Raw genomic sequence first — 24607 nt, 5'->3', positions numbered from 1 at the left:
TTTTGCTTACTCTGTCATTATTCATTTTAGTAGATTACGCTGTTTTCTTGTTTCTGCACTTCCTGTGTCTGGTCAGTAGATGGACTAAAATCCAGTTGAGATGGAGCATTGGGCACATGATTTGTATTTTAGGGATCCGTCTGACTCTTGATACTGATTCATGTGTACTTAGGTGGAAAGGGTGTTAATTTCTGTCTAGGTCAACAAGGTGTTGCACGGCTAACCTAGATTGGGTACCCGACCTTTGTTTGGAAGTAATATTATTCTAAATTAAGTTAATATGGGAAACCATGGGCTTGGTGAAAACCAAAATTATTATAGAGTACAGTAGTCGGTTACATTTATAATAATGCCCTAACCTCTGATTGGAAATTATATTGTCTTTACTCAGGGGTGTACATCTAAGCGGGACTAACTAAAAATACTTTAGAATGAGCAAGCATGGTAGCGGCCATCTAAAAGTATTAGTCAATTATCTCTGTTTAATATTCAAAACTGATGAGAGTGTGACTGTGAGGGATGCCATCGGCTAGGGCGATCTTAGGGTGCTTTCACACCTGTGAATCGATTCAGTTGTCCCAAAACAGAGATTACAAATGTTACATTGTTGCTCTTTGCTCTTGGAGCGGTTCGCTTTCACACTGCAAAGTTTCTAATCGGACCAAAATAGCTAAAACAAGTCACGTGCGAGTAAACTCTCCTTACATTGGTCAGAGTGTCAGGGTTTATTTTGCAGCGTACCGCTACGCTGTCAGGAGAGGTGGTGGTTTGGTGGTGATTGACAGGGTGCGCGCGCGACGTGTATGAGGAGAGATGCGGTGGGGAGGGGTGTGAAGTGTGCGCGACGATGCCTATTTGAGGACTGGGAGGGAGACACAAGATTACCGGGAGATCATCACTCGTTTGCAGGCATCCGGAGACTCGCGAAACTTCCCACCCTACTCATTATTCTCTCTTCATTTAGCCGTAAGCCTATTACCTATCCATAAAACACTGTGATATAACCGTGCTCGGATCGGTTCGCTTTCTCACTGCAATCGAACCGCTCCAGGGTTCGTTTCAATTGAGCCGAGACCACCTCATTCAATTGATCTCGCAGTGATTACTTTGGCGAGGAACAGAGCGCGATTGCCTTGTTCACACATCTTAAACGAACCGCGCTAACTGGGCAAACGAGATACGTTCCGAAACAAAAGTGTAGGTGTGAAAGCGCTCTTACTGAGCGGCATGAGCACCCGAATGAATAAATGTAATAGTTACGAGTGAAGACAAAAGGCTCAAACATTTATCTAAATTATGTATTAATATAATCTTCTTAATGTTTTGTGATTAGAGTCAGAAAAAACAAAAGATAAATATATTAATAGTCTAAACCGCCTCATACTAAAATTGAAGTCAGATATGAGTTAAATTTAAAGTAAATCAACATTGTGCATCGGAAAGACCAAACAGGCATTGAATCTTCATCCACCAGTGGACACCGCCATAGGACCAACTGGGTGGACCTTACACCACTTAACATAGAAGTTATAGTAAATTGAAACTGTGTCAGTCCAGTTTTCATAGTTTCTTACATAATTGATCATAAAAGTCTTTTTGGTCATATTGATAAGACACAGATTTGAAAGTGTAGAAGTCCATCAATTAGCCCAATAATGAAACTTAACAGCATGGTTGAAGGCTAAACGCATGTAAGCCTTTTCTAGTTTTGCTGAAAAGAATTTTGTTGTTAGAAATCATTTATATTCATTTTTAGCTCCAAATTTAATCTGAATTAATTTTAAGTGATCATAAAATTTTGACTATTTGTAATTGTAAAAAAACATCACATACATCATTTATGACTTAATTTAGAGTTTTGATTTATATAATATTCCTCACTCTTCAGTTATACATTCATTAGGGACCAAACGCCGAGTTTCACGCCCTGGGTTTGCGCATCTTCTCACGGACAGTATCCCAGTAGGTACTGAAGAAGATTTCTATTCTCTCAGTGTGAAGTATTTTTTAAGTGTAAAGCAGTTAATTTTCTCTTCACAAAATGTATGTAGTGTTTGCAGCAAACATGCCAGCGTGTGTTAAAAATACAGTGATATGTCTGTGTAAGATGAGAGTGCCTGCACTAAAGAAGCAACACTAGGAGAAGGCTGAGTGACTGATTGTGTAGAATAACTGAATATGTAAAGCACTGATTATTTATGTTAAATACTTGTATGAAGCTATATGTGTCAGAAGTTAGAATGAGTAACATATAATCAAGTTATTATCCTATCATAACGATGTATGTAAACACTTAGTTCCTTTGCATAAGTTGCATCTATGGAGAGAGAACTTTGGTGTCAAAACAGTTGCTGACATAGACCTGTAACATCTCTGTTGACATGAGCTGGTGGGCTGAGAGCCAAGAATAGCAGGACCCCTTAGACTAGAAAACCTATTCAAAAATGGTCAAGAGTTAAAAAGAGACTTAGGGGTGTGTCAAATAATCCTGTATAAAAATTGTAACAAACACAGATACTTCAGAAGGTGCAGGAGAGACTTCAGACGGTGTCCAGGAGAGACTTCAGAATGCTCTGGGGTCTGCTCTGCTCTTTCTCGGCTTTATTATGGAGAATAAAGTCTATTTTCTGATATTCAAAACCTCTGGTCTGATAATTTCTAATTGATAAGTCAAAATTTACAACAAATGGCGCCCAACGTGGGGCTGGACAGAGACGAACGGGTGACACTGGACATGCTGGGGCTTGGAGGAAAAACACAAATATGTGGCCACGATAAAAAACGGTAAGCAATTTTTAGCATTTTTATTTTTTTATGCAAAGAGCATTTTTAAGTTTTAAAAGGAAGTTCTTAAAGTGTGGTGACAGTTAAGAGATTAAAGCAGATTAATAAAGTAGAGAGAAGCGCGCAAAGACCTCGGAGTACCCGTTCTGTTTTAATAATAATAAATATTATTATTCAGGAGGCTGGGGGAAAAAAGGCACAAATCCTGTGAAATGCTATTTTTACTGAAGAACAGTAAAGACAGGAGCAGAAGTAACAGGTCACTCAAGAGGAGTGTAGTGGAGAATTCTGTGGTTATTGCTCTAAGGTGAGAGGCTGTTCGGACAGGTCACTCAAGAGGAGTGAGGTATATTTATGTAATTGTAAGTATTTGTGTATTTGTCTGTGTTGCTGGGGTGCTTAGAAGCTTCACCTTTGATCTAGAGAGACTAGAATAGAGGTGAGGTTCAGGTTACACAGTGTAAGAGATGAGGTTAGGATGAGTGAGAAGTATGATTGTGTTTAGAAGTATGTTTGCAATAAGAGTGAGTTTAAAAGAATTATCGTTTTATATTATAATATAAAAGAAGGACTGCATATGTTGTGTGATTAAGGAACACTAAGATAGAGAGTGATGCAGTTTAGGGAAGATATTGTGATACAGAGGAGGATTAAGCCTCATAAAATTAATTGAGATCATATTGCATTTGAAAGACACAGACTGAAAAGAAGAATATATACTAGTTAAACATTTTTCTGAATAATCTCTGTGTGTTTGAAGTGTTTTTAAGTATGAAATAGACAGAGAGGTGACTGAAATTCCTGACATGTCGACAGTCTGGAAGAAGGTCTGCTTCAGGAGTGGTAAGAATCTGTCTATTTTAAGAACAAAAGTTTCACAGGACAGATAGAAGCTAAAGAGTAAAGAAATATTATAAGGTATTAAATAAATAGAAATATTATAAAGTAATGTAATAAGATAAATAAAATAAGAAAATATTAATTATAGAATAAGATTTAAAAATAAAAAGTGTTAATAAAAATGCAACTGGAAGCTATACTAATAAATATTAAGAAATTCAAAAATTGAAGCATGGAACTAACTACATATGGAGATAAATTGATATATTAATAAGAAAATAAATTTACTAAATCAGTATGAATCAAAAATAGATAAGTCAATAATTTGAGTAAAGAAAAAACTAGAGAAGAGGAAAAGTTTAATGAATATTGATTAATGGAAGAGTTAATGATCAAATGTTTAAGGAAAATAAGTTTAAAGAAAAATGAATTAGGAAAATCTAATAGGCAAAAATGCAAATTTTTGAAAAGGAAAAGAAGCATAGGAAAATGGAGAAAAAAGAAGTCCAAACATTGTTTAATAGAATTAAAAGAGAAGATGTTTAAAAATATATATTATAAAGTGATATATTATAAAGAAGTTAAATAATGTAAGATGTAATGTAACTAGTGAGGAAGCACTAGAATAAATTAATAAATATAAGTGAAGCACAATCTGAAGCCAAAGAAATTAATTATAAAAACATTTAACAAATAGAAAATTAAGCATATTTACATATGATAAAAATGATTGAGAATTAGAAAAAATAAGTTGTTAAACAGTAAACAAAAATAGATAAATTAATTAATTAATTAATAAAAGAAATGGATAAAAGGAGTCTTTATTTGATGAAGGAAAAAATGGGAAAAAAATAATTTATTAAGTCATGAGCTAAATACTATATATATTAATTAAGACGACATAGGGATGAACTTTGGGGGACTGTAGTCTCGTACCTACCAGACATCTGAGTATACTGGCAAATGGAAAGGTGTTTGAAAAACACAGACCAAAATGGCTGTGGACACTTGTGACATGAACTTTTTGCCCAGGATTTACTGAGGACTGAAAAAGCTACATTTGTTCAGAGACATTCAAAAAAAGACACTAACAAGAGATTGATGAACTGATCAAAAAGAAAAAACGCTCCACCAGAACTTTACATCAGCTGAGTCAAAGAAAGAAGCCAGCCCAAAGAGAGAGGGGGAAAAACTGTGCCCTGATATGAAGGAATGTCAGGACACCACAGAAGCACCAATCTGTGAGCTGGTTGTCTCAGGTTGCGAGGGGGGATAGTCTGACAGTCCACCTCAAAGTAGCTCCTATAGTCCAAATTAAGTTCAAGCATTACAGAAGGAAAATTAAGAACAAAAGTTTAGCTACCCATTCTTGTATCAAATCAGTCTCCTGTCAGTTTTAGAGAAATTATTATCATGCAAATTTTTAAGTAAGAAAAAGTGTTATAAGGTAATTTTAAGGTGAAACTTTAAATGTGTAATGATGAAATTATATATTATGATGAATGTTAAATAATTTAGGTTTAAGTTTTAATAGGTTTAATCATAAAAGTCCTTAAACATTGAAGGATAACTTACAATGCAGCAGATTGACTAAAGAAAAAGAGAAAAAGCTTTTGATAAGGCAATACATAATTTGGAGAATAAATAAGAATGGAACTAAGTATTTAAGTTCAAATTAAGTAAAGGAAAATCTTAACATAATTGTATTGTGAATGGCCTAAATCAATATTGGATAGTGAAAACTGGAAAAATTCAAATCTAGAAAAATGATTTATAGTTAAAGGAAAGATTGAAATAACAATTTGAAATAAATTCATAGGACATAAGGTCAGAAAGTAACAGTTCTAAATTGCTATGAGAAAAATTGAAAGAGAACAGTGTTTAAGAAAAAGATAATGTTTTACATGAAAACATATGTGCAAAATAATTAGAAGAAAATATTAAGGAATAATAGTTAAAACAGAGCAAAGAGAAATTTACAAAACATACAGTAAGTTTTAGTCAGCTGATAAAAAAAGTACATCAAAAAATGTATAAACAACTAGTTTGAGGGGAATGTCTTAGGAAATAATTATGAGCCAAAAGAAAATAACTCAAAGACAAAAATGGAATTAATATATAGATCAGAAAATAAATTAGCAAAGAAAGAAGTGTCAAATTCCAACTAAATGATTGTCATTACAGGACTGAGATGCAGATGAAATCAGCCAGCACAGTGAGGGTTAAAATTAAATCAGATGTAGATCTGCCCAGAAAGAAAAAAAACACTAAATGCTGAAATAGGTATAAAACACTATTGAAAGGTTTGTGTAAAAATAGGAGCATTAATAGAAACATTTACTGTAATATACAATCTGTCCCAGACATTTCTATTTCTATTTAAATTTAAAGGAGTAATAAATTATAAGTAACTAATAATATTTAATTGACGTTAATTTGATAATTAAAATAAATGGTTAATCAAGACAGATAAAAGAGGCTTAATGTTTATAATATGATTTAAGAGCAATCAATAGGAGAAGATTTTCCAGCTGAATTTCATATTGTTTGTGGAGATATGTTCTTTTGGATGGTAAATATATTAAGTGCTTAGTTTCTATTGAGTTTATTTTAGGTAACTACCAGAGGAGGGTAGAAACTTGTTTGAACTTGTGTAGGCTGATGACTAGCAAATACTGTATACACCAGAATGCATAAGGGTAAAATTAGGGAGAAAATCTTAGGATGGACACTGTCACAATATGTGGATGATTGAATTATCTACAGCTTCACAAAGATCTAGTTCAATTAAAAGACTTGACTGGAGACCATTGCTTCAAACAGTGAGATGATGACTGTTTTTGGTGTTGACTGGATAAAGAATTATTCTGTAAACAAGCACAGTTGAGAAACTATGATGAATAGATGAGTGGAGATGGTACCAGAAGCAAATTATGAAGCAGGAACAGTTATTACATTTGTGACGAAAGAAGTACTTCCAAGGATTTGAAACATCAGCAAAAAAAGTTCATAAAAGGTTTGCATTAATAAAGTAATTAAAATCAAAGTTAATAAGTGATCAATAAATAAAAACATCTAAAGGAGTATGAAAAATTGTGAATAAAGCAAAAGAGAGAATAATTGTATTATGCTCAATTACCAGAAATGGCTGAAAGAGATGAAGATGATCCATCAAGGCCAACGCTCAATGAAAGATGTGAAAATAATAAACTTAATGGGATTAATTTGCTAACAAGTGCATTGGTGAATGATGGCATGGAAACTGACAGAAACAGGCATCTAACACTGCATCGCATGAACTACTATTGGGTCAACCCTTGCAAGAAACCACATGAAACTTTGCATAAAACCTTGCATATAATCTCACCTATAACCTTGCACATAACCTCTTGGAATGGTTTGCAGAGATGTCTAATATAGTAGGGACTTTTATGAAGAAACAATTAATTGCCATGTGCAAAGCGATATCTGTGCAGGAAACCAGAAAGGAGCCATGTGAGAGAGCAGAGATATAAGGTCCAATTGGTCCAGCTGATCGAGTCTATCTGAGGATGCTCTGGAGAGCTCAGGAGGAAAGGACCATATCTGGATGAGGGCAAATCCAACAGCTGCCAAAGTGGATGCCATTAATGGGGTACCAATGCCTCAAAGGAGCGAAAGGAAACAACTCCAGCAAGGGAAAGCTGACCGGAAACAGAGGAGCCTGAATATTCTAAAGCTCTAAACTACGAAGTTCAACTTGTGGAAGGAGAAGTTTATCAGAACAAAGTAAAGAGTGATTCTGATAATATGCCTGAGTACCACATACAGCAGTGCCACAAATCAAGGGATGATGAATGCACAACTGCAGATTTCAAAACTCAGACTCTCAACCACACATCTCCATTAACATCTACTAAAGTCAAGTGAAGATGCTGATAGCTTAGAAGAGAAACAAGGATGACCAAAGATCAAGATCAACATTTGATGCTTTTTATGTTTGCATATTGAATTTGTTTGCATATTGCTTTTATGGTACCTATATATAATATCACTTCAGTATATCCTACATGAGTGTGAAAACCAGCAGCTAGCACTGAACCAACTGAATACTTATGCTTAAAACATTGTTGTCTTTGATGTGTTGAGAGAAAAAAAAGAGTACAGTCTTTTACTTCCTTCAAACCAAGAGAGAGGGAAGATATTTGGCTGGACTTCTGTCAAAGTACAGTGGCATAATCTAGTCAATTGATAACAGCTATGTGGCTCATATCAGTCACTAGATAGAGGTAATTAAGAGAACTGGATTATGAAATTGCACTTTGGGTTAAAAGACAATAATATTAAGACTAAAGTCTTAAGAGGAGGGATTGAAGAAGATTTCTATTCTCTCAGTGTTAAGTATTTTCTAAGTGTAAAGCAGTTAATTTTCTCTTCTCAAAATGTATGTAGTGTTTGCAGCAAACATGCCAGCATGTGTTAAAAATACTGTGTAATATGAGTATGCCTGCACAGAAGCAACACTAGGAGAAGGCTATTACTGAATGGCTGATTGTGTAGAATAACTGAATATGTAAAGCACTGATTATATATGTTAAATACTTGTATGAAGCTATATGTGGCAGAAGTTAGAATGAGTAACATATTATCAAGTTATTATCCTATCATAACAATGTATGTAAACCCTTAGTTCCTTTGCATAAGTTGTATCTATACTTTGCTGACATAGACCTGTAACATCTCTGTTGACATGAGCTGGTGGGCTGAGAGCCAAGAATAGCAGGACCCCTTAGACTAAAAAACCTATTCAAAAATGGTCAAGAGTTAAAAAGAGACACAAAGGGGTGTGTCATAATTACCTGTATAAAGATTATGGGGAACACAGATACTTTAGAAGGTGTCCCGGAGAGACTTCAGAATGCTCTGGGGTCTGCTCTGCTCTTTCTCGGCTTTATTATGGAGAATAAAGTCTATTTTCTGATATGCAAAACCTCCGGTCTGATAATTTCACAATGATGAAAAGTCGAATTCACGACATGACCCCGTTCAACCCGAGGATGTTGCGGCCACAACGCAAAGTTCTAACCACTATACGATCACGGCGAGCTATGAAACAGCCGTTGTGACCTATGTGTGGTATGTTCCTCCCTGTGATAAGCCCCTTTCTCTTCAGTGAGAACACTCTGTTGTTTTTCTCCTCCTACCAGCACAACGCTTTTCCCAAGAAACAATGAAATTGCAAACAATTGACGACTGCTGCAATTTTAAAAAGAGGGAGGACGTAGTCGGCAGGATTCGAACCTGCGCGGGGAGACCCCAATGGATTTCTAGTCCATCGTCTTAACCACTCGGCCACGACTACAAGACTGACTATACTGCCATTTCTTTATGCCTAGTACACATATTGTGCATCCAGATGAAACTTTCATCAAGCGATAGCTCAACAGCAAAAGCTGTGGCTCCACAAAATGAGCGTCAAACGCCCTAACAGGGACTTGAACCCTGGACCCTCAGATTAAAAGTCTGATGCTCTACCGACTGAGCTATCCGGGCTCCACAACAGTAGTGTACAAGTAGGCAAGGTTTGGGTTGTGGTCGGCGCAGACCTTTACAGTGCACTAAAGTTTACCGTGTGATGGGGTTTTAAGCTTATGGTTTGTGTGGATGTTGCTAAAACACGACAGGTTACTTTGAGGTTGGGTTTATGGTTTTTGTAGGTGTAGACATCAGTACAACACAATAGTTTGGACTTCATGTCATGTAGGAGACATTAAATAGATCAATGATAACTGCAGAATGTCTTTCTGCTGTTGTGGCAATGAATGGACACTCAACAATTGAAAAGATTCCTTCCATGCCTTAGAAGTGTGACTTGATCAGTACTTATCTACACAGCATGCTGGCATCAAAGATCCTATTTCTCTTATATCATATCCCTAGTCTTCCACACTTTAGGAAACGTAAACATTCAGGACGTGCCATTAGCACAGCTTGCACTAAAAGAAGGCTGGAGATAACGGATGGCAACACAGAGTGCGACACCAATGTCACCTTGAAAAACCTGCCTTGACCCGGATTCGAACCGGGGTTGCTGCGGCCACAACACAGAGTACTAACCACTATACGATCACGGCGAGCTATGAAACAGCCGTTGTGACTTATGTGTGGTATGTTCCTCCCTGTGATAAGCCCCTTTCTCTTCAGTGAGAACACTCTGTTGTTTTTCTCCTCCTACCAGCACAACGCTTTTCCCAAGAAACAATGGAAATGCAAACAATTGACGACTGCTGCAATTTTAAAAAGGGGGAGGACGTAGTCGGCAGGATTCGAACCTGCGCGGGGAGACCCCAATGGATTTCTAGTCCATCGTCTTAACCACTCGGCCACGACTACAAGACTGACTATACTGCCATTTCTTTATGCCTAGTACACATATTGTGCATCCAGATGAAACTTTCATCAAGCGATAGCTCAACAGCAAAAGCTGTGGCTCCACAAAATGAGCGTCAAACGCCCTAACAGGGACTTGAACCCTGGACCCTCAGATTAAAAGTCTGATGCTCTACCGACTGAGCTATCCGGGCTCCACAACAGTAGTGTACAAGTAGGCAAGGTTTGGGTTGTGGTCGGCGCAGACCTTTACAGTGCACTAAAGTTTACCGTGTGATGGGGTTTTAAGCTTATGGTTTGTGTGGATGTTGCTAAAACACGACAGGTTACTTTGAGGTTGGGTTTATGGTTGTTGTAGGTGTAGACATCAGTACAACACAATAGTTTGGACTTCATGTCATGTAGGAGACATTAAATAGATCAATGATAACTGCAGAATGTCTTTCTGCTGTTGTGGCAATGAATGGACACTCAACAATTGAAAAGATTCCTTCCATGCCTTAGAAGTGTGACTTGATCAGTACTTATCTACACAGCATGCTGGCATCAAAGATCCTATTTCTCTTATATCATATCCCTAGTCTTCCACACTTTAGGAAACGTAAACATTCAGGACGTGCCATTAGCACAGCTTGCACTAAAAGAAGGCTGGAGATAACGGATGGCAACACAGAGTGCGACACCAATGTCACCTTGAAAAACCTGCCGTGACCCGGATTCGAACCGGGGTTGCTGCGGCCACAACGCAGAGTACTAACCACTATACGATCACGGCGAGCAATGAAACAGCCATTGTGACCTATGTGTGGTATGTTCCTACCTGTGATAAGCCCCTTTCTCTTCAGTGAGAACACTCTGTTGTTTTTCTCCTTCTACCAGTACAACGCTTTTCCCAAGAAACAATGGAAATGCAAACAATTGATGACAGCTGCAATTTTAAACACGGGAAAGACGTAGTCGACAGGATTCGAACCTGCGCGGGGAGACCCAATGGATTTCAAGTCCATCGCCTTAACCACTCGGCCACGACTACAAGACTGCCTGTACTGCCATTTCTTTATGCCTAGTACACATATTGTGCATCCAGATGAAACTTTCATCAAGCGATAGCTCAACAGCAAAAGCTGTGGCTCCACAAAATGAGCGTCAAACGCCCTAACAGGGACTTGAACCCTGGACCCTCAGATTATAAGTCTGATGCTCTACCGACTGAGCTATCCAGGCTCCACAACAGTAATTTACAAGTAGGCAAGGTTTGGGTTGTGGTCGGCGCAGACCTTTACAGTACACTAAAGTTTACCGTGAGATGGGGTTTTAAGCTTATGGTTGGTGTGGATGTTGCTAAAACACGACAGGTTACTTTGAGGTTGGGTTTATGGTTTTTGTAGGTGTAGACATCAGTACAACACAATAGTTTGGACTTCATGTCATGTAGGAGACATTAAATAGATCAATGATAACTGCAGAATGTCTTTCTGCTGTTGTGGCAATGAATGGACACTCAACAATTGAAAAGATTCCTTCCATGCCTTAGAAGCGTGACTTGATCGGTACTTATCTACACAGCATGCTGGCATCAAAGATCCTATTTCTCTTATATCATATCCCTAGTCTTCCACACTTTAGGAAACGTAAACATTCAGGACGTGCCATTAGCACAGCCTGCACTAAAAGAAAGCTGGAGATAACGGATGGCAACACAGAGTGCGACACCAATGTCACCTTGAAAAACCTACCGTGACCCGGATTCGAACCGGGGTTGCTGCGGCCACAACGCAGAGTACTAACCACTATACGATCACGGCGAGCTATGAAATAGCCGTTGTGACCTCTGTGTGGTATGTTCCTCCCTGTGATAAGCCCCTTTCTCTTCAGTGTGAACACTGTTGTTTTTCTCCTTCTACCAGCACTGCTGTTGTGGCAATGAATGGACACTCAACAATTGAAATGATTCCTTCCATGCCTTAGAAGCGTGACTTGATCAGTACTTATCTACACAGCATGCTGGCATCAAAGATCCTATTTCTCTTATATCATATCCCTAGTCTTCCACACTTTAGGAAACGTAAACATTCAGGACGTGCCGTTAGCACAGCCTGCACTAAAAGAAGGCTGGAGATAACAGATGGCAACACAGAGTGCGACACCAATGTCACCTTGAAAAACCTGCCGTGACCTGGATTCGAACCAGGGTTGCTGCGGCCACAACGCAGAGTTCTAACCACTATACGATCACGGCGAGCCATGAAACAGCCGTTGTGACCTATGTGTGGTATGTTCCTCCCTGTGATAAGCCCCTTTCTCTTCAGTGAGAACACTCTGTTGTTTTTCCCCTCCTACCAGCACAACGCTTTTCCAAAGAAACAATGGAAATGCAAACAATTGATGACTGTTGCAAATTTAAACACAGGGAAGACGTAGTCGGCAGGATTCGAACCTGTGCGGGGAGACCCCAATGGATTTCAAGTCCATCGCCTTAACCACTCGGCCACGACTACAAGACTGCCTGTACTGCCATTTCTTTATGCCTAGTACACATATTGTGCATCCAGATGAAACTTTCATCAAGTGATAGCTCAACGGCAAAAGCTGTGGCTCCACAAAATGAGCGTCACACGCCCGAACAGGGACTTGAACCCTGGACCCTCAGATTAAAAGTCTGATGCTCCACCGACTGAGCTATCCGGGCTCCACAACAGTAAATTACAAGTAGGCAAGGTTTGGGTTGTGGTCGGCGCAGACCTTTACAGTACACTAAAGTTTACCGTGAGATGGGGTTTTAAGCTTATGGTTGGTGTGGATGTTGCTAAAACACGACAGGTTACTTTGAGGTTGGGTTTATGGTTTTTGTAGGTGTAGACATCAGTACAACACAATAGTTTGGACTTCATGTCATGTAGGAGACATTAAATAGATCAATGATAACTGCAGAATGTCTTTCTGCTGTTGTGGCAATGAATGGACACTCAACAATTGAAAAGATTCCTTCCATGCCTTAGAAGCGTGACTTGATCAGTACTTATCTACACAGCATGCTGGCATCAAAGATCCTATTTCTCTTATATCATATCCCTAGTCTTCCACACTTCAGGAAACGTAAACATTCAGGACGTGCCGTTAGCACAGCCTGCACTAAAAGAAGGCTGGAGATAACGGATGGCAACACAGAGTGCGACACCAATGTCACCTTGAAAAACCTGCCGTGACCTGCATTCGAACCGGGGTTGCTGCGGCCACAACGCAGAGTACTAACCACTATACGATCCAGCGAGCTATGAAACAGCCGTCGTGACTTATGTGTGGTATGTTCCTCCCTGTGATAAGCCCCTTTCTCTTCAGTGAGAACTCTCTGTTGTTTTTCCCCTCCTACCAGCACAACGCTTTTCCAAAGAAACAATGGAAATGCAAACAATTGACGACTGCTGCAATTTTAAAAAGGGGGAGGACGTAGTCGGCAGGATTCGAACCTGCGCGGGGAGACCTCAAAGGATTTCTAGTCCATCGCCTTAACCACTCGGCCACGACTACAAGACTGCCTGTACTGCCATTTCTTTATGCCTAGTACACATATTGTGCATCCAGATGAAAATTTCATCAAGCGATAGCTCAACGGCAAAAGCTGTGGCTCCACAAAATGAGCGTCACACGCCCTAACAGGGATTTGAACCCTGGACCCTCAGATTAAAAGTCTGATGCTCTACCGACTGAGCTATCCTGGCTCCACAACAGTAATTTACAAGTAGGCAAGGTTTGGGTTGTGGTCGGCGCAGACCTTTACAGTGCACTAAAGTTTACCGTGAGATGGGGTTTTAAGCTTATGGTTTGTGTGGATGTTGCTAAAACACGACAGGTTACTTTGAGGTTGGGTTTATGGTTTTTGTAGGTGTAGACATCAGTACAACACAATAGTTTGGACTTCATGTCATGTAGGAGACATTAAATAGATCAATGATAACTGCAGAATGTCTTTCTGCTGTTGTGGCAATGAATGGACACTCAACAATTGAAAAGATTCCTTCCATGCCTTAGAAGTGTGACTTGATCAGTACTTATCTACACAGCATGCTGGCATCAAAGATCCTATTTCTCTTATATCATATCCCTAGTCTTCCACACTTTAGGAAACGTAAACATTCAGGACGTGCCGTTAGCACAGCCTGCACTAAAAGAAGGCTGGAGATAACGGATGGCAACACAGAGTGCGACACCAATGTCACCTTGAAAAACCTGCCGTGACCCGGATTCAAACCGGGGTTGCTGCGGCCACAACGCAGAGTACTAACCACTATACGATCACGGCGAGATATGAAACAGCCGTTGTGACCTATGTGTGGTATGTTCCTCCCTGTGATAAGCCCCTTTCTCTTCAGTGAGAACACTGTTGTTTTTCTCCTTCTACCAGCACTGCTGTTGTGGCAATGAATGGACACTCAACAATTGAAAAGATTCCTTCCATGCCTTAGAAGCGTGACTTGATCAGTACTTATCTACACAGCATGCTGGCATCAAAGATCCTATTTCTCTTATATCATATCCCTAGTCTTCCACACTTTAGGAAACGTAAACATTCAGGACGTGCCGTTAGCACAGCCTGCACTAAAAGAAGGCTGGAGATAACGGATGGCAACACCAATGTCACCTTGAAAAACCTGCCGTGACCCGGATTCGAACCGGGGTTGCTGCGGCCACAACGCAGAGTACTAACCACTATACGATCACGGCGAGCTATGAAACAGCCGTTGTGACTTATGTGTGGTATGTTCCTCCCTGTGATATGCCCCTTTCTCTACAGTGAGAACACTCTGTTGTTTTTCTCCTCCTACCAGCACAACGCTTTTCCCAAGAAACAATGGAAATGCAACCAATTGACGACTGCTGCAATTTTAAAAAGGGGAAGGACGTAGTCGGCAGGATTCGAACCTGCGCGGGGAGACCCCAATGGAATTCTAGTCCATCGCCTTAACCACTCGGCCACGATTACAAGACTGCCTGTACTGCCATTTCTTTATGCCTAGTACACATATTGTGCATCCAGATGAAACTTTCATCAAGCGATAGCTCAACAGCAAAAGCTGTGGCTCCACAAAATGAGCGTCAAACGCCCGAACAGGGACTTGAACCCTGGACCCTCAGATTAAAAGTCTGATGCTCTACCGACTGAGCTATCCTGGCTCCACAACAGTAATTTACAAGTAGGCAAGGTTTGGGTTGTGGTCGGCGCAGACCTTTACAGTGCACTAAAGTTTACCGTGAGATGGGGTTTTAAGCTTATGGTTGGTGTGGATGTTGCTAAAACACGACAGGTTACTTTGAGGTTGGGTTTATGGTTTTTGTAGGTGTAGACATCAGTACAACAAAATAGTTTGGATTTCATGTCATGTAGGAGACATTAAATAGATCAATGATAACTGCAGATAGTCTTTCTGCTGTTGTGGCAATGAATGGACACTCAACAATTGAAAAGATTCCTTCCATGCCTTAGAAGCGTGACTTGATCAGTACTTATCTACACAGCATGCTGGCATCAAAGATCCTATTTCTCTTATATCATATCCCTAGTCTTCCACACTTTAGGAAACGTAAACATTCAGGACGTGCCGTTAGCACAGCCTGCACTAAAAGAAGGCTGGAGATAACGGATGGCAACACAGAGTGCGACACCAATGTCACCTTGAAAAACCTGCCGTGACCCGGACTCGAACCGGGGTTGCTGCGGCCACAACGCAGAGTACTAACCACTATACGATCACGGCGAGATATGAAACAGCCGTTGTGACCTATGTGTGGTATGTTCCTCCCTGTGATAAGCCCCTTTCTCTTCAGTGAGAACACTCTGTTGTTTTTCTCCTCCTACCAGCACAACGCTTTTCCCAAGAAACAATGGAAATGCAAACAATTGACGACTGCTGCAATTTTAAAAAGGGGGAGGACGTAGTCGGCAGGATTCGAACCTGCGCGGGGAGACCTCAAAGGATTTCTAGTCCATCGCCTTAACCACTCGGCCACGACTACAAGACTGCCTGTACTGCCATTTCTTTATGCCTAGTACACATATTGTGCATCCAGATGAAAATTTCATCAAGCGATAGCTCAACGGCAAAAGCTGTGGCTCCACAAAATGAGCATCACACGCCCGAACAGGGACTTGAACCCTGGACCCTCAGATTAAAAGTCTGATGCTCTACCGACTGAGCTATCCTGGCTCCACAACAGTAATTTACAAGTAGGCAAGGTTTGGGTTGTGGTCGGCGCAGACCTTTACAGTGCACTAAAGTTTACCGTGAGATGGGGTTTTAAGCTTATGGTTTGTGTGGATGTTGCTAAAACACGACAGGTTACTTTGAGGTTGGGTTTATGGTTTTTGTAGGTGTAGACATCAGTACAACACAATAGTTTGGACTTCATGTCATGTAGGAGACATTAAATAGATCAATGATAACTGCAGAATGTCTTTCTGCTGTTGTGGCAATGAATGGACACTCAACAATTGAAAAGATTCCTTCCATGCCTTAGAAGCGTGACTTGATCAGTACTTATCTACACAGCATGCTGGCATCAAAGATCCTATTTCTCTTATATCATATCCCTAGTCTTCCACACTTTAGGAAACGTAAACATTCAGGACGTGACGTTAGCACAGCCTGCACTAAAAGAAGGCTGGAGATAACGGATGGCAACACAGAGTGCGACACCAATGTCACCTTGAAAAACCTGCTGTGACCTGGATTCGAACAAGGGTTGCTGCGGCCACAACGCAGAGTTCTAACCACTATACGATCACGGCGAGCCATGAAACAGCCGTTGTGACCTATGTGTGGTATGTTCGTCCCTGTGATAAGCCCCTTTCTCTTCAGTGAGAACACTCTGTTGTTTTTCCCCTCCTACCAGCACAACGCTTTTCCAAAGAAACAATGGAAATGCAAACAATTGACGACTGCTGCAATTTTAAAAAGGGGGAGGACATAGTCGGCAGGATTCGAACCTGCGCGGGGAGACCCCAAAGGATTTCTAGTCCATCGCCTTAACCACTCGGCCACGACTACAAGACTGCCTCTACTGCCATTTCTTTATGCCTAGTACACATATTGTGCATCCAGATGAAAATTTCATCAAGCGATAGCTCAACGGCAAAAGCTGTGGCTCCACAAAATGAGCGTCACACGCCCGAACAGGGACTTAAACCCTGGACACTCAGATTAAAAGTCTGATGCTCTACTGACTGAGCCATCCGGGCTCCACAACAGTAATTCACAAGTAGGCAAGGTTTAGGTTGTGGTCGGCGCAGACCTTTACAGTACACTAAAGTTTACCGTGAGATGGGGTTTTAAGCTTATGGTTGGTGTGGAGGTTGCTAAAACACGACAGGTTACTTTGAGGTTGGGTTTATGGTTTTTGTAGGTGTAGACATCAGTACAACAAAATAGTTTGGATTTCATGTCATGTAGGAGACATTAAATAGATCAATGATAACTGCAGATAGTCTTTCTGCTGTTGTGGCAATGAATGGACACTCAACAATTGAAAAGATTCCTTCCATGCCTTAGAAGCGTGACTTGATCAGTACTTATCTACACAGCATGCTGGCATCAAAGATCCTATTTCTCTTATATCATATCCCTAGTCTTCCACACTTTTGGAAACGTAAACATTCAGGACGTGCCGTTAGCACAGCCTGCACTAAAAGAAGGCTGGAGATAACGGATGGCAACACAGAGTGCGACACCAATGTCACCTTGAAAAACCTGCCGTGACCCGGATTCGAACCGGGGTTGCTGCGGCCACAACGCAGAGTACTAACCACTATACGATCACGGCGAGATATGAAACAGCCGTTGTGACCTATGTGTAGTATGTTCCTCCCTGTGATAAGCCCCTTTCTCTTCAGTGAGAACACTCTGTTGTTTTTCTCCTCCTACCAGCACAACGCTTTTCCAAAGAAACAATGGAAATGCAAACAATTGACGACTGCTGCAATTTTAAAAAGGGGGAGGACATAGTCGGCAGGATTCGAACCTGCGCGGGGAGACCCCAAAGGATTTCTAGTCCATCGCCTTAACCACTCGGCCACGACTACAAGACTGCCTCTACTGCCATTTCTTTATGCCTAGTACACATATTGTGCATCCAGATGAAACTTTCATCAAGTGATAGCTCAACGGCAAAAGCTGTGGCTCCACAAAATGAGCGTCACACGCCCGAACAGGGACTTGAACCCTGGACCCTCAGATTAAAAGTCTGATGCTCTACTGACTGAGCTATCCGGGCTCCACAACAGTAATTCACAAGTAGGCAAGGTTTGGGTTGTGGTCGGCGCAGACCTTTACAGTACACTAAAGTTTACCGTGAGATGGGGTTTTAAGCTTATGGTTGGTGTGGAGGTTGCTAAAACACGACAGGTTACTTTGAGGTTGGGTTTATGGTTTTTGTAGGTGTAGACATCAGTACAACACAATAGTTTGGACTTCATGTCATGTAGGAGACATTAAATAGATCAATGATAACTGCAGAATGTCTTTCTGCTGTTGTGACAATGAATGGACACTCAATAATTGAAAAGATTCCTTCCATGCCTTAGAAGCGTGACTTGATCAGTACTTATCTACACAGCATGCTGGCATCAAAGATCCTATTTCTCTTATATCATATCCCTAGTCTTCCACACTTTAGGAAACGTAAACATTCATTCTGTTTTTTAACGGGACAATGTTTAACAGTGTAGGCACACTGATTGATGCAGTACACTGTTAAAAATTGTCCCGTTAAAAAACAGTAAAATACTGGCAGCTGCAGTAGCCAGCAATGTACTGTTATTTTACAGTATGTTGCTGTAAAAATACATGGACTACATTGATTTACACAATACTCAAGTGAACTCATTCTGCTCACTGAAAGCAACTGCCTCAAATTGGCCAACTGCTGAATGAGTTTATGAAGTAATGTGCTATATATGCTTAGAAGCATAATCATAATGATAACTTATTTTAGTTAATTAGATAAGTTCGTTTTAATTCTAATGTCTTATTTTTCACAACAGCACACATACATGTAAATCTGGAATCACCAGAGAGATTCTGACTGCATCAGCAACTAAACAGCCGCTTTCTTTAAATAAAGAAACATAAAGAATAACATCAGCAGTTCATTGTTCATCTTGAACTCATACACTGGCTCTACTCTCCTCCACAACGGTGACACAGAAGAAATTAGCTTCAGGTTTTACAGTAAAATACTGTTTTTTCCTTGTTTTAACGGTAATCTACTGGCAGCTGTGGTTGCCAGCAATATACTGTTTTTTTTACAGTCTACTTCCGTAGTTTAAATTAACAGTATATTACTGTTAAAATACATTTTTACACTGTGTTTTTACCTCTCACACCTTTAACACTTTAAACCCCAGAGCAAATACTTCAGTTTTAATTGAAGTGTCCACACTACTGAGTGTTTAAGAAACATGTAGCAAAGCTGAAGTAAATTCATTAATTAACTGACTAATTAAATGATAATTGAGGATTAACAATGAATAAATGAAGAAATACTGAAGGGAAAAAACAAGAACAGAACATACAAAACTTTAGTCACAGCTTTATAATGAAATAACCTAAAGAACAACAAATGATTAAATCATTTAAATGATCAGCGGATGATTAAACAACTCTACAAACATCATCACCAGCTACACTTATTACTTAATACATGTATTTTTGTATAACATCTACTAAAGTTCTTCTTGAGAAAAAAAGTGAAAGTTTTACGTCACCATCATGGAGAACAGAGTTTGCTTTAGTTGGGCTCTTAGCCCTGTCACTTTTAACATTTATATATCTTGGCTGCTGCAATTGTTAAGAACTTTGTTTAAAAAGCTCCTTTGTTGTGGCAAGTCAGCCAAAAACCTAAATAAGATCTGGTGATGTTCATGTTGCTATTAAATGACAGAGTCTGTTCTAATTTAGTATAATAAAATTTACTGCTGCTATTCAATGTTAAATCTATTGTTTTACATTATATGTCTATATAAGGCAATGATTTCTGGAAGTTTTTAAGAATATCTTGGACAATAACACTGCTCTATGGTGTACATTGCACTCAAAGAGACATCAATAATCAGCATATGAACCTCAATAATGGTGACAACTAACAAAATTAACAGTTTAACTCACAAACAGGCAACTGAAAGTCTAAACATAAACAACAGCAGAATCAAACACAAATAAAGAAAACTGTTAGACCATCATACAACATTTATTTACACCGCAATGCCTGCTGGGATATTTGTACCGTGCCCCTCCCAGCATGCATTGCAGCATGAAACATTTGAATTGTTACCATTGTTGAGATACAAGGTCAGATTCATGAGGTCTGAGTGTGTATTTGTCATAACTGAACTGTTTTTGTATGTTATTTCTTAACTGTTAAGTAATTACGGAGATATCTTTTCTGTTTCCACTTCTCATTAATTAAATTAATACCTGCAACTAAGCATAAAATCTATTGCATGTGGCCCTTCTTCCAGCTTTATACCAAAACATTTATCAGAACTAATTTCAGACAAATAGATTTCTCTATTTATTGACTTCCCTATTTTATTGCTATAATACAAGCACTTTGTTAACTCTTTATTATAGTAATTGGAGAGTCTGATTTAATAAGTTCAAGGGTGAAGAGCCCAACTAAACCAGCCCCATTACGGTGACACAAAAAACACCTTAATTCCTGTTGGATCTCAATGAGAATAGTATGGAAGTCAAATCAGTCAGTAATAAGTGTGTCTGCTGTTGTTTGTAGAGTTGTTTAATGATCCTCTGCTGAGACTGAAGGTGTTTTATTTTATTTGATTTTATTTAATGTTGTAACTCAAGTCACTGTTTGTGTTTCTTGTTTCTTTTCTTCAGTAATTGTAATTATTAACAGCAGGTGTTCATCAGTGTCTGAATTCACTCATTAGTGTTCATTAAAACTGTCTGGTGAACTATATTAGTTAACTAGTGTATGGAATAGTGAACAAGGACACAAAGCGTGATTTCAAACACAGACTTCAAAACATCGAATCTGAACTCTGTTAGCTCACAGTTTTCTGCAGTTGGTTACTTTCTCGAAAACAAAAATGTTACCCAGAAAGCACTGTTTTTAACAAAATGTTACTGTTTTAGTGAAAAAACATTATTATACCGTAGAATCTGACCGTTTTTTAACAGCAATTTTTTACAGTGCACAGATTTGAAGATTTTAACAAAAATTTTAGCAAATAGATTAAAAGAAGTGATGCCAAAAATAGTTAAAACAACGGCCTATGCAATAAAAGGAAGAGACATAGCAGACATAACAATGAGCATAAAAGACATCATAGAATATATGAAGGAGAAAAAAGAGGAAGGATATATAATAAGTCTGGATTTTGAAAAAGCTTTTGATAGAGTTGAACACCAGTTTTTATTCAAAGTACTCAAAAAGTTTGGTTTTGGAGAAGTTTTTAGAAAATGGATAAAGATTTTGTATAAGGGTATTTTAACAAAAGTTAAATGTAATGGCTTTTTAACAGAATGTTTTAAAATAACAAGATCGATAAGGCAAGGATGTCCTCTGTCAGCACTTTTATATTCACTTGTGGCAGAACCCCTGGGCTTAGCTATCAACGAAGAAGAAAAAATAAAAGGAATTGAGATTGAAGAAAATAAAGTAAATAAAAAAATGTTTCAATATGCAGATGACACTACATTAATAGTAAAAGGAAAAGAGAGTGTGAAAGAAGCCATGAAAATAGTACAACAATTTTGTAAAGGATCGGGGAGTAAAGTAAATGAAGACAAAACGGTTTATATGAAGTTTGGAAAGGAAACAGATTTAGCAGAATGCACCAATTTCAAAGAAGTAGAAGAAATCAAGATTTTAGGGGTTTTAATGGGGAAAGATGCCAGAACAGCAAGAGATAAGATGTGGGAAGGTTTTTTAACAGATATAGAAAGGAGGTTAAATTACTGGAAACTAAGAACACTAACATTAAAAGGAAAAGTTTTGATTTTAAATGTTTTAATGGAGTCTAAATTGTGGCATGTTTTATATGTTTTAGAAATGCCAATGTGGATAGAAAAGAGGTTGAAAAAATGTTTTACTGATTTTTTATGGGGAGGTAAGCCACCAAGGATTGCTTTTAATACAGTTGTAGGGGAAATAGACAAAGGTGGGCTAGGTTTAATAGATGTAGAACAAAGAAAAAATAGTTTAAGAGTGAAAAGAATAAAGAAGTATCTAGAAAAAGAAAACAAAGCAGAGTGGAAAAAAACAATGAAATATTTTTTAAACAAATGTGGTAATTTTAACATGGGAGATGGGATTTTATGGATGAAAACAAAAGCTTGGATGGCAGAAAACTTACCTGAATTTTATAGAGAAATTTTAAGTGCGTGGGGGAATTTTTTAAAACAAGTGGAATATAGTCCACATGGAAGGGAAAACATTTTAAACCAACCTCTTTTCTTGAACAATAATATTTTAAGTCAAGGGAAGGTTTTATACTATAAGAAATGGATAGAAGTTGGGATTTTAAAAGTGCGGGACATTTTATATGAATTTAAAGAAGGCTTTTTAACTGAACAATATGTTATAGACACAATGGAGGAGGCGAAAGAGGAATACAACAGAAAGGAAATTGAGAAAAATCTTGACATAATTAAACAGGCGATTCCAAAAGAATGGATGAAAAGCATAGAAAATTTTGAAAAAGAAAAAGAAACAAAAGAAGTGTATGTGAAAACAGGTGAAAAAATATGCAATTTTAATGAATGTACTGTGAAAAATATTTATTGTTTTTTTAGAGAGAATGTTTTTAAAGAACCAACAGCAAACAAATACTGGATAGAGAAATACAAAAATGTAAAAGCAAATGAAATATGGGGAAACATGAAAGGAAGGTATGTAGAAACAAAAGTCGAATGTCTAGAAGTTTTAATAAGGCACAAAGCAATCTTTTCTGATGTCATTTTAAACAAGATAGGGATGGAACAAAGTGGAATGTGTAAAGTATGTCAAAAAGAAGAAGAGGGTTTTTTACACATGTTTTTATATTGTCAAGAATTGGAAGGTTTTTTAAAAGATTGTAAAGTTTTAATTAAAGGACTACTTGGAGACTGGGATGAAAATGAAACAGAATGGAACAGAGTAGTGATGTTGGGATGGAATAAGAACAATGAAAATAAGAAAATAGTAAACCTATGTATAATGCTGATGAAAAATGCAATGTGGGAAAGGAGAATTGTGGCAAAAAAAGAGAAAATGGTGATGGATGTATGGGGAATTTTTAGGAGGAAAATGGAGAGATATGTGGAAAAACTGTATATATATCATAAAAATGAGAACATTTTGAGTGAGCTGCACAAAATTCTGACGGACAAAGCATGTCAAGTTTTTAAAGAAATGAACTGGAAACTACCACATTTTTAATGTTTTTGAATATGAAATGATCTTTTAATGTCTGTTTTATTATGATTTACTGTAAAAGATTGTAATTGAAATTGATTAAAAAAAAAAAAAAAAAAAAAAAAGAAATGCCCGATCTCATCTGAACTCGGAAGTAAAGCAGGGTCGGGCCTGGTTAGTACTTGGATGGGAGACCGCCTGGGAATACCAGGTGCTGTAAGCTTTTCGAAGTGCTTCATTTGGCAGCTGATTTAAATAGCCAACGCTTGACAGCCTCTTTCACTTACGGCCATACCACCCTGGAAATGCCCGATCTCATCTGAACTCGGAAGTAAAGCAGGGTCGGGCCTGGTTAGTACTTGGATGGAAGACCGCCTGGGAATACCAGGTGCTGTAAGCTTTTTGAAGTCCTTCATTTGGCAGCTGATTTAAATAGCCAACGCTTGACACCCTCTATCGCTTACGGCCATACCACCCTGAGCACGCTAGAGGGAGCTAGAGTGCAACAAGGAAGTGACTGGCAGCAGTCAGGAGAGGAAGGCTCTCCTCCATTTTTTCTGTTTATTTTTTTGTGTTTTACACTTTTTGTGGACTGATATAGTTTTTTTTTGTTTTTGATTTTTGTTTTTTAACCACCTGACAGCAGCATTTTGCTGGCTGGAGGGTGGTTTTTTGCGTGTGTTTTTTTGCTATGGAGCAAACAAAGGACGGATTGATGGCAAACGACCCTGGACTGGATGCAGAGACACGAAAGGAATATGAAACAGGACTGGATGACGAGACAAGAATGGTTAAAGACAACGGACTGGAAAATGGACAACGAGCTGGACAACGGAAAAGCCAAGTAGGTGGAAGAAAGTATTTAAAGGAGGCAACAGTTATCATTAATGTGGAAGATGTACAGGAAGTGAGAGCAGAAGATATTATTAAAGCGGTGATTGAAAAGTGTGGACATGGAAAAATTCTGGCTTTAAGACCAAGACAAGGGAAGGAGTACGAACTAACAATGGAAACAGAAGAATTATGTGAACAATTGACTGACAAACTGATGATAAATGGGGTGAACTGTGAAATCAAAAAGCTTCATAATAGGGATTTTGTTGTTTCCTTCATGCACCTGCCGGTCTATCTTGAAGATAAGGAAATTCTAGAGAAATTAGATACTTGGGGAGTTTGTCCCATATCTAAAATTAAACGAAGGTTT

At 38.7% G+C, this 24607-nt stretch overlaps 14 non-coding genes across 14 annotated transcripts; 1 reads left to right on the top strand and 13 right to left on the bottom strand.

The window, feature by feature from the left end:
- Window positions 1-8883: 8883 nt before the first annotated feature.
- On the bottom strand, window positions 8884-8965 carry trnas-aga (transfer RNA serine (anticodon AGA)). Its single transcript has one exon. It is a non-coding gene; the product is annotated as a tRNA-Ser (tRNA).
- A 949-nt stretch (window positions 8966-9914) lies between these two features.
- Window positions 9915-9996, bottom strand: trnas-aga (transfer RNA serine (anticodon AGA)). The gene has a single exon. It is a non-coding gene; the product is annotated as a tRNA-Ser (tRNA).
- Window positions 9997-10696: 700 nt separating this feature from the next.
- On the bottom strand, window positions 10697-10768 carry trnah-gug (transfer RNA histidin (anticodon GUG)). Its single transcript has one exon. It is a non-coding gene; the product is annotated as a tRNA-His (tRNA).
- A 177-nt stretch (window positions 10769-10945) lies between these two features.
- trnas-aga (transfer RNA serine (anticodon AGA)) lies at window positions 10946-11026 on the bottom strand. The gene has a single exon. It is a non-coding gene; the product is annotated as a tRNA-Ser (tRNA).
- A 118-nt stretch (window positions 11027-11144) lies between these two features.
- Window positions 11145-11217, bottom strand: trnak-uuu (transfer RNA lysine (anticodon UUU)). Its single transcript has one exon. It is a non-coding gene; the product is annotated as a tRNA-Ile (tRNA).
- A 509-nt stretch (window positions 11218-11726) lies between these two features.
- On the bottom strand, window positions 11727-11798 carry trnah-gug (transfer RNA histidin (anticodon GUG)). The gene has a single exon. It is a non-coding gene; the product is annotated as a tRNA-His (tRNA).
- A 362-nt stretch (window positions 11799-12160) lies between these two features.
- On the bottom strand, window positions 12161-12232 carry trnah-gug (transfer RNA histidin (anticodon GUG)). The gene has a single exon. It is a non-coding gene; the product is annotated as a tRNA-His (tRNA).
- Window positions 12233-12409: 177 nt separating this feature from the next.
- trnas-uga (transfer RNA serine (anticodon UGA)) lies at window positions 12410-12491 on the bottom strand. The gene has a single exon. It is a non-coding gene; the product is annotated as a tRNA-Ser (tRNA).
- Window positions 12492-14221: 1730 nt separating this feature from the next.
- trnah-gug (transfer RNA histidin (anticodon GUG)) lies at window positions 14222-14293 on the bottom strand. Its single transcript has one exon. It is a non-coding gene; the product is annotated as a tRNA-His (tRNA).
- Window positions 14294-14643: 350 nt separating this feature from the next.
- On the bottom strand, window positions 14644-14715 carry trnah-gug (transfer RNA histidin (anticodon GUG)). Its single transcript has one exon. It is a non-coding gene; the product is annotated as a tRNA-His (tRNA).
- A 177-nt stretch (window positions 14716-14892) lies between these two features.
- On the bottom strand, window positions 14893-14974 carry trnas-uga (transfer RNA serine (anticodon UGA)). The gene has a single exon. It is a non-coding gene; the product is annotated as a tRNA-Ser (tRNA).
- A 700-nt stretch (window positions 14975-15674) lies between these two features.
- Window positions 15675-15746, bottom strand: trnah-gug (transfer RNA histidin (anticodon GUG)). Its single transcript has one exon. It is a non-coding gene; the product is annotated as a tRNA-His (tRNA).
- A 1990-nt stretch (window positions 15747-17736) lies between these two features.
- trnah-gug (transfer RNA histidin (anticodon GUG)) lies at window positions 17737-17808 on the bottom strand. Its single transcript has one exon. It is a non-coding gene; the product is annotated as a tRNA-His (tRNA).
- A 5876-nt stretch (window positions 17809-23684) lies between these two features.
- LOC148680671 (5S ribosomal RNA) lies at window positions 23685-23803 on the top strand. The gene has a single exon (XR_015944566.1). It is a non-coding gene; the product is annotated as a 5S ribosomal RNA (ribosomal RNA).
- Window positions 23804-24607: the final 804 nt, after the last annotated feature.

The sequence above is a fragment of the Danio rerio genome, chromosome 4 (assembly GCF_052040795.2).
Source record: "Danio rerio strain M-AB ecotype USA chromosome 4, GRCz13ab, whole genome shotgun sequence".
Classification (NCBI taxonomy): Eukaryota; Metazoa; Chordata; class Actinopteri; order Cypriniformes; family Danionidae; genus Danio; species Danio rerio.
Note: the sequence above shows the minus strand (reverse complement) of the source record. Positions and strands in the feature narration are given on the sequence as shown.